Consider the following 10398-nt stretch of genomic DNA (forward strand, 5'->3'; position numbering starts at 1 on the left):
AGCAGGTAAAATTCTCCCTTAAATAGGATTCTCATTATTGTTCTTTTAGGATCCGAGAGTTATTTTATTTGGGTATCGAATTGTGATTGTCACATTGTCACAGATCAGCAGTGACTTGTGCATAATGAATTACTGTTCTTTCTTACAGGTTGCAAGTAAACCTCTAATGATTGTAGGGTCTAATTAGCAACAGTGTCAACTCTTTTAACTAGAAATAATTGATTAAAAACTTTCACTGTGAGAGGTAAGTGTTCAAGAGAAAACAATGACAATTCATCCCAGGGAATTAAAAAATTCAGGGATTTCCAAAATCTAGTTCTGGCCCTATCCCTTGATATCTTAAATGCTTCGGGGGAAAGGACAATTTATTTGAACTTCCTGCATTTTTCTAGAAAGGCTACTGATAGCTAAATAAATATTTCCCCATTGAAATTTAAAATGACTTTTGGAAGCAAGGAGTTTGATCCCCTTTTTACAGATCAGAACCCCAATACTATGAAATATATTTTAATTCCCCAAGTCCTTATCAATTCTATTTAGATGAATTTGTACATGAACCTAGACTTTTATAAATCCAAAACCTATGAATAATGTGTCATGAAACTCTTGCTTTCAGGTATGAGGAAGTGAATGTCATGTCAGATCTAAATACACACATTTGTTATGAATATATATTTGTTCATGTATATATACAACCATATATATAGTTATGTATTATACAAATATCAGTTGTCCATTTATATAGAAATTATATCAATTAATGCGTGAAGATTCTGTACTAGGAGCTTTCATCTCTTCTCTCTCATTTAATAAAATATTTTGTTCAAAGGTAGGAAGAAGCAGGCTGTCTTTCTTTGTCTCTTCTTGAGCTCGAGGAAACTCCCTAGCACCCCTAAAGCAAACCTCATTGCTCAAGGTGCAGCTCAGGTTTAGCCCCACAGCACTCCCTGGACGTGGAATCTTCAGGAATGGTTTAAACCTCACCATGTGCTCTCTGAGGGCAGACAAGAATGCCTGCTTCCTTAAGCGTGCAGAATAGTAAACACTCCCCAAATTGAACTTATTCAGAGGATGACTAATATAGAGGGGAAAAAATCTAATTGCTGGGCAACTCAGTATCCCCACCAGTTCGAATCTGGGTTTTCTGCCTTCAATTTCCATGCTCATTTCATTTCCCAATTATGTCTCCCTTTTAGCTCCACCCATTCCTAAGAAACACCCAATTTAAAAAAAGCACTGGAGCTCACGTGTCACTGGATGAGAAAAGAAACTCTGTGTCACAGCATGTAATTCTGAACTATATGATTTTCCTAAAGGTCTTGGACTTCAGGTGAAAGTAAGGGAGTTTGTTCCCCAGGAACCACGTGGTCAAGGTTTCATCATACATGAGGAGCTGATAGACTGGGCCATGCGATTCAAAAAGGTTGCAGACAAGTCAATCTTGGATTAATCATCTACATCACAAGATAGAGAGCATATATGAAAATAATGGTGAAATCATTTAACTCATAACAAAATTCTCATTTGTTGATATAATTTTTCTTACTGTCCAAGAGATATTGAAAGGACACTTGTAATTAAAGAGATATTCCGGAATTTTGAAATGCTTTATACATTACAGCAGGACAGTGAGGCTACCAATTTAATAGGATGAGCTGATAAAAAATTGATTGAATTCCCATTTAAGCTGAAAAAGTGTCAATCTCACGTGCTTGCAAATTTATTGCTCTGCATGCATTGTGCCCTGAAGATATAACAGATGCTGACGACCTAGACTTTTGATGATTTAAAGATACAATTCAAATTGTCTTTTGCCATACGCTTTTCTTCCAGAAAACAAATTTTATTCTCTTTAACGAAAATCAAAAGAATTGACATTGAGGGTTTTTTTTAATATTTCAATATTTTATTAATTTTCCTTATATTTCCATCTCTTCATCCCAACTTTATACATTCTTGTAGAAAAATTCACCATCAGAAAAAAAGATTCTTTTGGCTCCCAAGGAACTGCATTCTTCCTCTTCTTCAGATTTCCCTTTAGAACTCAGTCTTGTAAGCCATCCCTCAAGATGCTATATTATATCATTCAAGCCTGTCCCTGTGTCTTTGGTGTATAATCTACCTGTCATTAAATACATTACTAAATAAATTCAATAATTACAATTTGTACTAATCAAACAATTCTCATATAAATGCATTGTATGAATTAAAATATTATTTTTTATTAAGGTAAAATCTGCTTATAGTTCAAAAAAGTAATCCTGGAATACCATATTCAGAATCACATTTGTTATTGCCAGATGCCCCATTCCATAAAACAAACAAGTGTCCTAGTCATTGAGATGGAAAATTTTTTAAATCAGTACGTATTTTCGTGTTGGGAACTCTTTTCTGCAGATTGACCTTGATTTTATTTTGCTTTCCCTGGGTGCATCAATCATGTCAAATCTTATAGGTGATCTCTAAGATAAGTTTTGAGGTAATTTAAACAATATTATCAATTATTCAATATTATTAAATAAAAAAATATTATCCAATTATATAGTATTGTTCAGTATCATCAATAATTCTCTTCTTTCAAACTCCCCACTCTGGGTGTAGGACGTTCTGTCAGCCAGGATTCAGGAACATCCCTCAGGAAGAGAGAGCTACCTGCTGCTTTGTCTGTGTATTGTGCCCAGAGAGAGAAATATGTAATCAGACAGGTATGAACTGGCAAAATTACACAATCACTTTCTCTCACCTCTTCTTTGTCTCCAAATAAAATGTAAAGGATCTGAGAGTAACCAATAGCATCACATTTCTTCATTATTTTCTATTATTTCATTCACTCATTCAATACATTCATTTAGGAAATCAATACATCGTTTCCATGTTGGGAGTTACCTTGATCTGGCTTCCTTATACTCACATTGTTAGGTTCTGCTGAAGCAGCTCTTCTCAAGGGAATACAACCCTTAAACCACATGATGTGTTAGGCAAACACTTAGAGATTCCGTAGCACCGTATACTCATCTTGATCACAGAATAACACACATGGAATTATGATGGAAGTAAGTGTGGGTGTCTTTAGCACATGCCTCCTATTCATATCTTTACACCCAAGGTGGCGAGCACTATGCCTTACACATAGTAGGTGTGCAAAAACCAGAACTAAAGATTCAATAAATGAATGGACATATTATATTATTATTACTCTAGTAGAAGACATAAACAATGAACTGAGCATGCAAACTTGATAAGATAAAGGCTCTGCTTTCCAAGAAATCATAGTGAGGTACATGTGAAAAAGAATAGCAGGGCAATTTGAAAAGTGCCAAAATAAAGGTAGTTAGAGGTTAGCAGAGTCAACAAGAGTAGATAGTGTTACTCGGATAAATCAGATAATTCTTCATGGAAAGCTTATGTTTGAGTTGAGCTTTTAAAAATATGGGGGGATTTTTCAGTTAAAGATGAAGAGGGCCTCTTGGCAATAGATGTTTGAGCAACAAAAGTTATGCAAGATTAATAAGTTCTGGAGACCTACCATCCAACATGGGCCGATAGTTCACAATACTGTACTGTAGACTTAAAAATTTACTAGGAGGGTAGATTTATGTTAAGTATTCCTACCTCAAAAGAAAAAAAGTATTTTAAAAAAGGAAGTTAAATAAAAAAATTAAAGAGGACAGGAGGAAACATTTGGGGGTGATGAATAGGTTAAGGACTTGAGTAGTGATGGTTTCACGGGTGTATATTATCTCCGAACACATTAAGTTGTATACATTAAATATGTACAGCTTTTTGTATGTCAGTCATACCTCAATAAAGTTTTTTTAAAATGTTTTCATGTGGCATATTCAGACATTCAGAATATGACTAATACGACTGGAATGAGATGATAAAAGACTGATCATGGATGATGATGGAATAGGTAAATAATGAAAAAAAATCCCATCATATTTAAAGTACAATATTCCAGTCTTACCAAACAAAACAGCAAACAATTCATATATACTTATTACCAAAGTTGTCTCTACATTGCTAAATGTTCTGTCCAGTAAGATAATTCATGAAATAACATATTACAGAAATAATAATGGGCTGGAGGAGAGAGCATGTTTACAAATTATGTTTGTTGTTAGAATGCATCTGGCTATAAATTAAAAAGAAAAAAATCTAAAAGTGTCTTTTAAAAAATATTTATTATATCCCATAAAAAAGGCCAGAGTAATTTACTACGATGATTCTTTGCGCCAGAAAAAATAAAAGCACAATTGTTGCATTATAAAGATGGAGAAGGAAATAGGTTTCATTCCATTTGTTATTTACTTGATGAATGATGTCATAGATATCACTTTTTACAAAAAAATAGTGAAAGAATTAAAAAAAAGGCCATGATAGAATGACTCCAGGTTTAGGGAAAGGAATGAAGAAAAGCTATTCAACATCCAGCTACCTGTACAGTCTAGGGGTGCACGGAAAGCATCGCCTCCAGCCCCGCCCCTGGAGCTGATTTCCTCCCACTGTGAAGTCGGCCAGACTTATTCCAGCCCCACCCCCGCCTCTTCCCGCCCCTGGAACTGGTCTCCGCGGACAACCTCCTGGCCTGGTTCCGCCCACAGCCTGGTCCCGGCTCATTGCCCCGCCCGCACCCTTGTCCCCCCCACCCCCGGGCCTGGTGTCACTCACACCCTTGTGCCCGCCCACAGCCCGCCCCTAGAACTGGTTCCCGCCCCTAGATTCCGTCCCTGTCCCTGGTGCTGACCCAGCCCGCGTCCCAGCTTCGCACTCACTCTAGACATTGGAGACCTCCCCCGAGGCTGGGGTGCGCGGCCCCGCCCCGCCCGCCGCCTCAACCCGGAGCCCCCAAACGTCCGTCCTCCCCGAACGCCCGCCCGAGACCGGAAGCGGAAGCGCGGGCGGCGCCGTGGATGGAGCGGGAGGTCTGCGCGGTGTGTCCAGTCTTCTCGGCGCGGACGGGATTCCCGTGGACCTTCGGCCGAAGGGGCGAGGCGCGGTGAGCAGCGGGCGGTCCCGGCTCCGGTCGCGGTCCAGGGAGGGGCCTGGGCCGCGGGCAGCCCCGTCACGGCCCGGCGTCCCCCCGTCCCCCCGGAGCCCCGGTTCCCCCGGGCTGTTCGTCAGGGCGCCCGAGGCTGCTGTTCCTCCCGGCTCCGGGCGCCGCCGGCCCCTCCTCAGAGTCCCCGTCACCGTCCTCCGTGTGATTTTGTCCCCAGGGGGCTTATCCGCGTCTGGAGGCGGTGTTTGGGTTGTTACTAATGGGGGCGCTCCTGGCATCTAGGGGGGGAGGCAGGGATGCTGCTCAGCGTCCTCCAGGACGTCCGTCCCAGGACGGCCCGACAGAGAATCATCCGGCCCCAGATGTCAATGGTGCGGAGGTTGGGAGACCTGCTCCAGGGCCTGAAAATCTCCCGAGCCCTGAATGAAGTGTGGGAATTGTTTACCAGTCAGCGAGCCACTTACAGGGGCCATAAATGACAAGCTTGTTTAAAGGGTCCGGAGTCAGCAAAGTGAGTTGAGGGAGTCAAGTGCGCACAGCACGGAGCTGCTTCTCCCATCTTGGGGAGCAGGTGGCTGGACAGGAATCGGGAAAATCCAGTCTCAGCCAACAGTTACAGTTAAATAAGTAAATACGAAAAAGAAAAGTAAGTGGGGTGGGCTTTCCTTCCATCACCTGTATTACTCCCTGTAAAAGGCCTCAAAAGCAATCTTTGCTTTTTTTTTCCGTTAGAAAAGAAAAGTGTCTGGGGGGCTCAAGTTTGAGTTGAAACCAGGCTCAGGGTCCACCTGTCCTCGCTGATCCGTGGATTTCTGTGTGACCAGGTGAGTACCCTGTGGACCTGGTACCAACAGGTTCCAGCAGCCTCTGCTGTGCAGAAGACCTGCCAGTGGGCTTTCCTGGGCTCAGGTTGTCAGCACAAGGACTCACTGAGAGTGAGGGTATCATGAGAAAAATTATTTATGTTTGATGGATTATATTCAAGGGAAAGATGGTAAGGTGTGTGAGGCTCTGTGTGTAAATAATTCAGAAAATACAGTTACTTGCAAAGAAGAACACATTAAACAAATATATGTAAATAAGTGTAAATATGTGTAACAGTAAAGAAATATAGACTTACCTGCATTCCGAATTCTCAAAAGTCAGGATTTCATATATAAATATAAATATATAAATGTTTTACGTGTATATGTAGTATTACAAGACATCTCATTAAATATTAGCAGGGATGCTCAGCAACATTCCTCAGGCCTATTCAATTTGACTTCTAAAGACCTATAAATGCTCCACAAAGATTCAAAATCTTACAGACACCTGGAGAAAAATATGATTTGAACTTCATGTTAGTAACAGAAATGTAAAGTTAAATTGACCAGCAGCCGGATTTATTTTCAGCATATTGTTGTTTATGAGATTTCAAATCATTTGGAGGAATATTAAGCAACACCTTTTAGATAGAAGGGTAGGGCACTAGTCTCCAAAAAGATTGTCCTCTCCACCTCACATTCTAAAGGGAATTAACTTTGCTTCTTGAATCCTTTCTGAAATAACAGTCTGGTGATTCACGTTGAAGACAATCTTGTTAAGTAATTTTATATATAATTGTTGGCCTCTCCTAATTGTGTGTGTATGTCTGTGTGCCTTTTTCATTCTAGCATTCCTGGGACGTTCTTGAGGGAATGTGTGCTTGTCATGCAGTAGATATTCTTTGAGTGCACAATTTATGGTGACCCACCATCATCATTTATTCAGAACAGAGGGGTTTTCCAGGACACAGGACATTAAGCGTTCAAACCAGGATGGTTCCTCATCTGATGAGCCAGGCTCTGGGCCAGGTGCGTGGGGACCTGGAGAACCAAACAGACCTTGTCCCACCTCCATGGGATTTATATTCTGTTAGGGAATTTGGATTTTAGACAGTTAATGATGAGAGTGATTTGGGAGTTTGGCACAAGGGGACTAAACCGGAGGGGGCGGGGAAGCCCTCTTGAGAAGGACTGATATTTAGCTTGAGAGCTAGAGTTGGGACTGGATTTAGGTGGTTGGAGGGTTAGACTGGAGTGAGGGTGTGGGAGTTTGTTCAAGAGAGCGTTTCAGGCAGAGGGACCCGCATGAGGACACCCCTGAAGCAGAGAGCCTGGTGTGTCCATGAACTGAGAAGAGGGATGGCTGAGCCGAGTCAACACAGGGGGAGGGGTGTGAGCCAGACCAGCGAGGGGAACAGGCTGGACCAGGTCAGGCGTGACTTTGGACTCTGTTCTAAGACCAGTGGGAAGACACTGGAGAGGTGCGAGCAGATGGGTGATGTCATTGGCGTTTGGTCTAAGCATGTGGGTTAAAATGGACTTGAGGCTTAAGAATGAAGACTTAAGGGGCAGATAGGAGGTGTTGGGAAGAAGGTTACGAATAAGGTGATTGTTCCCTAGGCCTGGATGATGGCTGTGGAGTAGGAAAGAAATAGAAAGAAAAGACCTTGGAGTGTAGAACCGCGAGAAGGTAACGGTACTTTCTTGCCTGGATGTGTCAGATGGCACAGGGCAGTGACTGTGCTCCTCGCTGCTGTCCGTGCAGACCTGCAGGCGCCCCCTCACCCAGGTCTGTGTGTTCACCCCACTTAGCCACTCACAGGCCTCCCTCCACATCCTAAAGGAAGTCAGGCCTTACTTGTGAGGGGGTTGTCTCAGACGGGAGACACCGAGGAGAGCCCCTCCAGGCATCAGAGCAGCCCCTTCAGCCTCTCCCTCAGGCTCCTCCCCCTCCACTCTCTGGCTTTCCACACCCAGAAGGACCCCTGCTCAGTATTCCACGTCCCCGTGTTCTTCCTCCCTCAGGCTTGAGAAGGGTGGGCAGCCAGTGGGGTGGACATCATCTGTACCTTCCACTCTTACCCCCGCATGTCCTGGGCTGGACAGAGAGCAACTCTACTGGGAGCTGAGCCATGAGAGCCAGGGCGTCACCCACCTGGGCTCCTTCACCCTGGATGGGGACAGCCTCTACGTCAGTGTTGAGGGGCTGGGCTACAGCCGTGCTCTCTGTCCCTATCATAGTTCTGTGTTGCCTCCATTGCTCTAAAGTGAGCTGTGATCCATCTCTGTCTCCTTGTGGTCGGGGTGCAGTCTTCTGGGGTGGTGACTGGGGCCAGCCACCTTCCATCTCGTTTCATCCCCCCTGAACACCCCTCCCCTCTTCCCCTCTGCTTTCCCCCCTGCTTTCCCCACAAAGCTCCCTACATCCTCCCTCTCCCTTAATCCTTTATGTTCACCCCAACTCTTGCTCAGCTCCTCTCGCCTTCTCTCCACAGCTGACGCCTATGGAGCTGTGGCCCTGACTACTACCAGTGAGTATTCCTGGCCCTCATCTCCTGGGTTCCATCCCCATTTGGGGTTGGGGAGCAGTGGTTCTCCTGCACCCGCTGTCCTTGTTGAGAGAAGGACCTGGAAGGGCCCTAACTCATCCCTTCTCTCTCTCCCGTGTTCTGGTGGAGAGTCCCAGCCCAGGGTGAGAAAGCCTTAGTGACAGACATATTCTCCACCACATTCTGACCCCATGTGGTTTTCACTTTAATTCTCCTAAAGCCTTGCCCTTGGTCCTCCTTTTCCAGGTGTCCCATCCGTCTGTCCAGTGTTCTGCCCGTCCATCTGTCTCTCCTCCGAGTTCAGTCTCTCTTGTTCACCTATCTCACTCTCTTGGGCTCCTCTCATCCACAGGCTTGCTCATCCCTCTACTCACACAGTCACCCCTCCCCTCACTCTCATTTATGCTTCACCTGTGAATGGTGGTCCTGGGACAGCCACTGCTGGAGCCCGGGTGAGCCTGGGGGCTCCTCCCACTCTGTCCCTCCCTGAGACAGCCCTCGCCACAGCTCCCGAGCCGGCCACCACGTCCCTGCATACTTGATCATCACCTGTGCCACCAGAAGCCACCACAGGTGTCTGGGGGCCCCTTTTCCTTCCCAAGAGAAGCTCTCCAGCCCCACACCTCCACCAGCCAGTTGTGATCCAGGAGCTGGGCAGCCACAGTGTGAGATTCTGGTTTTGAGGAAATGGTGCTGATCACAAAGATTATACCAATGATTCAGTCTGAGGCCAGCCCTCAGAGAGCCCCTAGCCTTGTGAAATTAACACACCAATATAACACTGTGTGGGAGGTTTCGGGAAGAGGCACCTGGCATAGTTTGCAGAGGAAGAGCTTGCTAGAGAAAGTTGCACCTGAATAGAGTCTTTAAGAATGAGCAGGAGAGACCCAGGCAGGTAGAGGATGAAGAGTTTTTCTGGCAGAGAGGATTCCGTGAGCAAAGGCTTGCACCAGAAACAACATGCCGTATGGGGATAATTGAAATGAATTTGGGTTGCGTGAAGCATGAAGTTTAACCCGCGGTACATGGATAAAGTGAGACTGAAAGGTCAGCAGGAGCCAGATTGAGTAGAGCCTTGAGTGCCAGGTCAAGAAGGTTGAACTAAACACTGAAGGCCATAGGGAGCCATGGGTGGTACTAGAGCAGTGGTGGCCCTAGTGAGGTATTCATTTCAGAAAGATTCTTCTAGTGGTCAATGTAGAACATCCTTTAGACAGAGCATCCAGTGAGCCTGCTGGGGTGTTGGTCCGGGTGAAGGAAGTTAAGTCCCCTGAGCTGGGACAGGGATGGAGAGGGAGTGTGTGTGAGGACCAGTGTTCAAGGTGAATGGGTGTTACTGGGAGGGAGGAGGAGCTGAGCAGATGTGCTGGTTCTGACTTGGGTGACCACACGGGTGGGTGGTGGTGCCCCTGGGAGAGAAGACGACAGATGATAATGAGTGCAGGACTCTGGTCTGGTCTCAGGCCAGCTCTCAGTGATGGCCATCGCTCTCCCTCTCGTCTTGCAGCTTTGGGGCACAACCTGAAGACCCTCACAGTCACCTTCCCCATCTCCACCCTCCAGTATTCATCAGACAGGAGCAACGGCTCAGCCACGTTCCACTCCACTGAGAGGGTCCTGCAGAGCCTCGTGAGACCCTGGTCCCAGCAGCTCCTGGTGGGTTAAATCCCACCCAGCCCCTCCCCCAACCCCTGTCCCTCCTGCTCCTCCTCCTCCTCCTTCCTCCCCAGCTGGATCCTTGTTCAAGAAGAACAGCCTGGGCCTCTTCTCCTTGAGTTGCAGACTGTTCTCCCTCAGGTAAGACCCTCCCCTGAGCATTTGCCCCTAATGACCACTTTTGTGACCACCCCTCTCTCAGTCTCCCCACTGTCCTCCCATTTCCTCCTTCCTGTTCTGGCCCCCCTCCAGAGGTTTCAGGACCTCTCTCTAGATTCCCCACGTACCTCTCTCCCCAGGCCTGAGAAGGATGGGGGAGCCACCTGAGTGGACGCTGTCTGCACCCACCGCCGTGACCCCGTGGGCCACCATGCCTCTGTGCTGGGAG

General features: G+C 45.7%; 1 long non-coding RNA gene across 4 annotated transcripts; it reads left to right on the plus strand.

Annotated features, from left to right (window-relative positions):
- The first annotated feature begins 2 nt into the window (after positions 1 to 2).
- On the plus strand, positions 3 to 9959 carry LOC131402920 (uncharacterized). Of its 4 annotated transcripts, XR_009219073.1 has the most exons (5): positions 3 to 244; positions 830 to 1336; positions 2602 to 2705; positions 5732 to 5823; positions 9862 to 9959. It is a non-coding gene; the product is annotated as an uncharacterized LOC131402920 (long non-coding RNA). The 4 variants fall into 4 exon arrangements; XR_009219072.1 differs by lacking the exon at positions 3 to 244 and having other exon boundaries at positions 754 to 1336; XR_009219074.1 differs by lacking the exons at positions 3 to 244; positions 9862 to 9959 and adding an exon at positions 7426 to 7755 and having other exon boundaries at positions 754 to 1336.
- The last annotated feature ends 439 nt before the right edge of the window (positions 9960 to 10398 follow it).

This window comes from Diceros bicornis, unplaced genomic scaffold (genome assembly GCF_020826845.1).
Source record: "Diceros bicornis minor isolate mBicDic1 unplaced genomic scaffold, mDicBic1.mat.cur scaffold_357_ctg1, whole genome shotgun sequence".
NCBI lineage: Eukaryota > Metazoa > Chordata > Mammalia > Perissodactyla > Rhinocerotidae > Diceros > Diceros bicornis.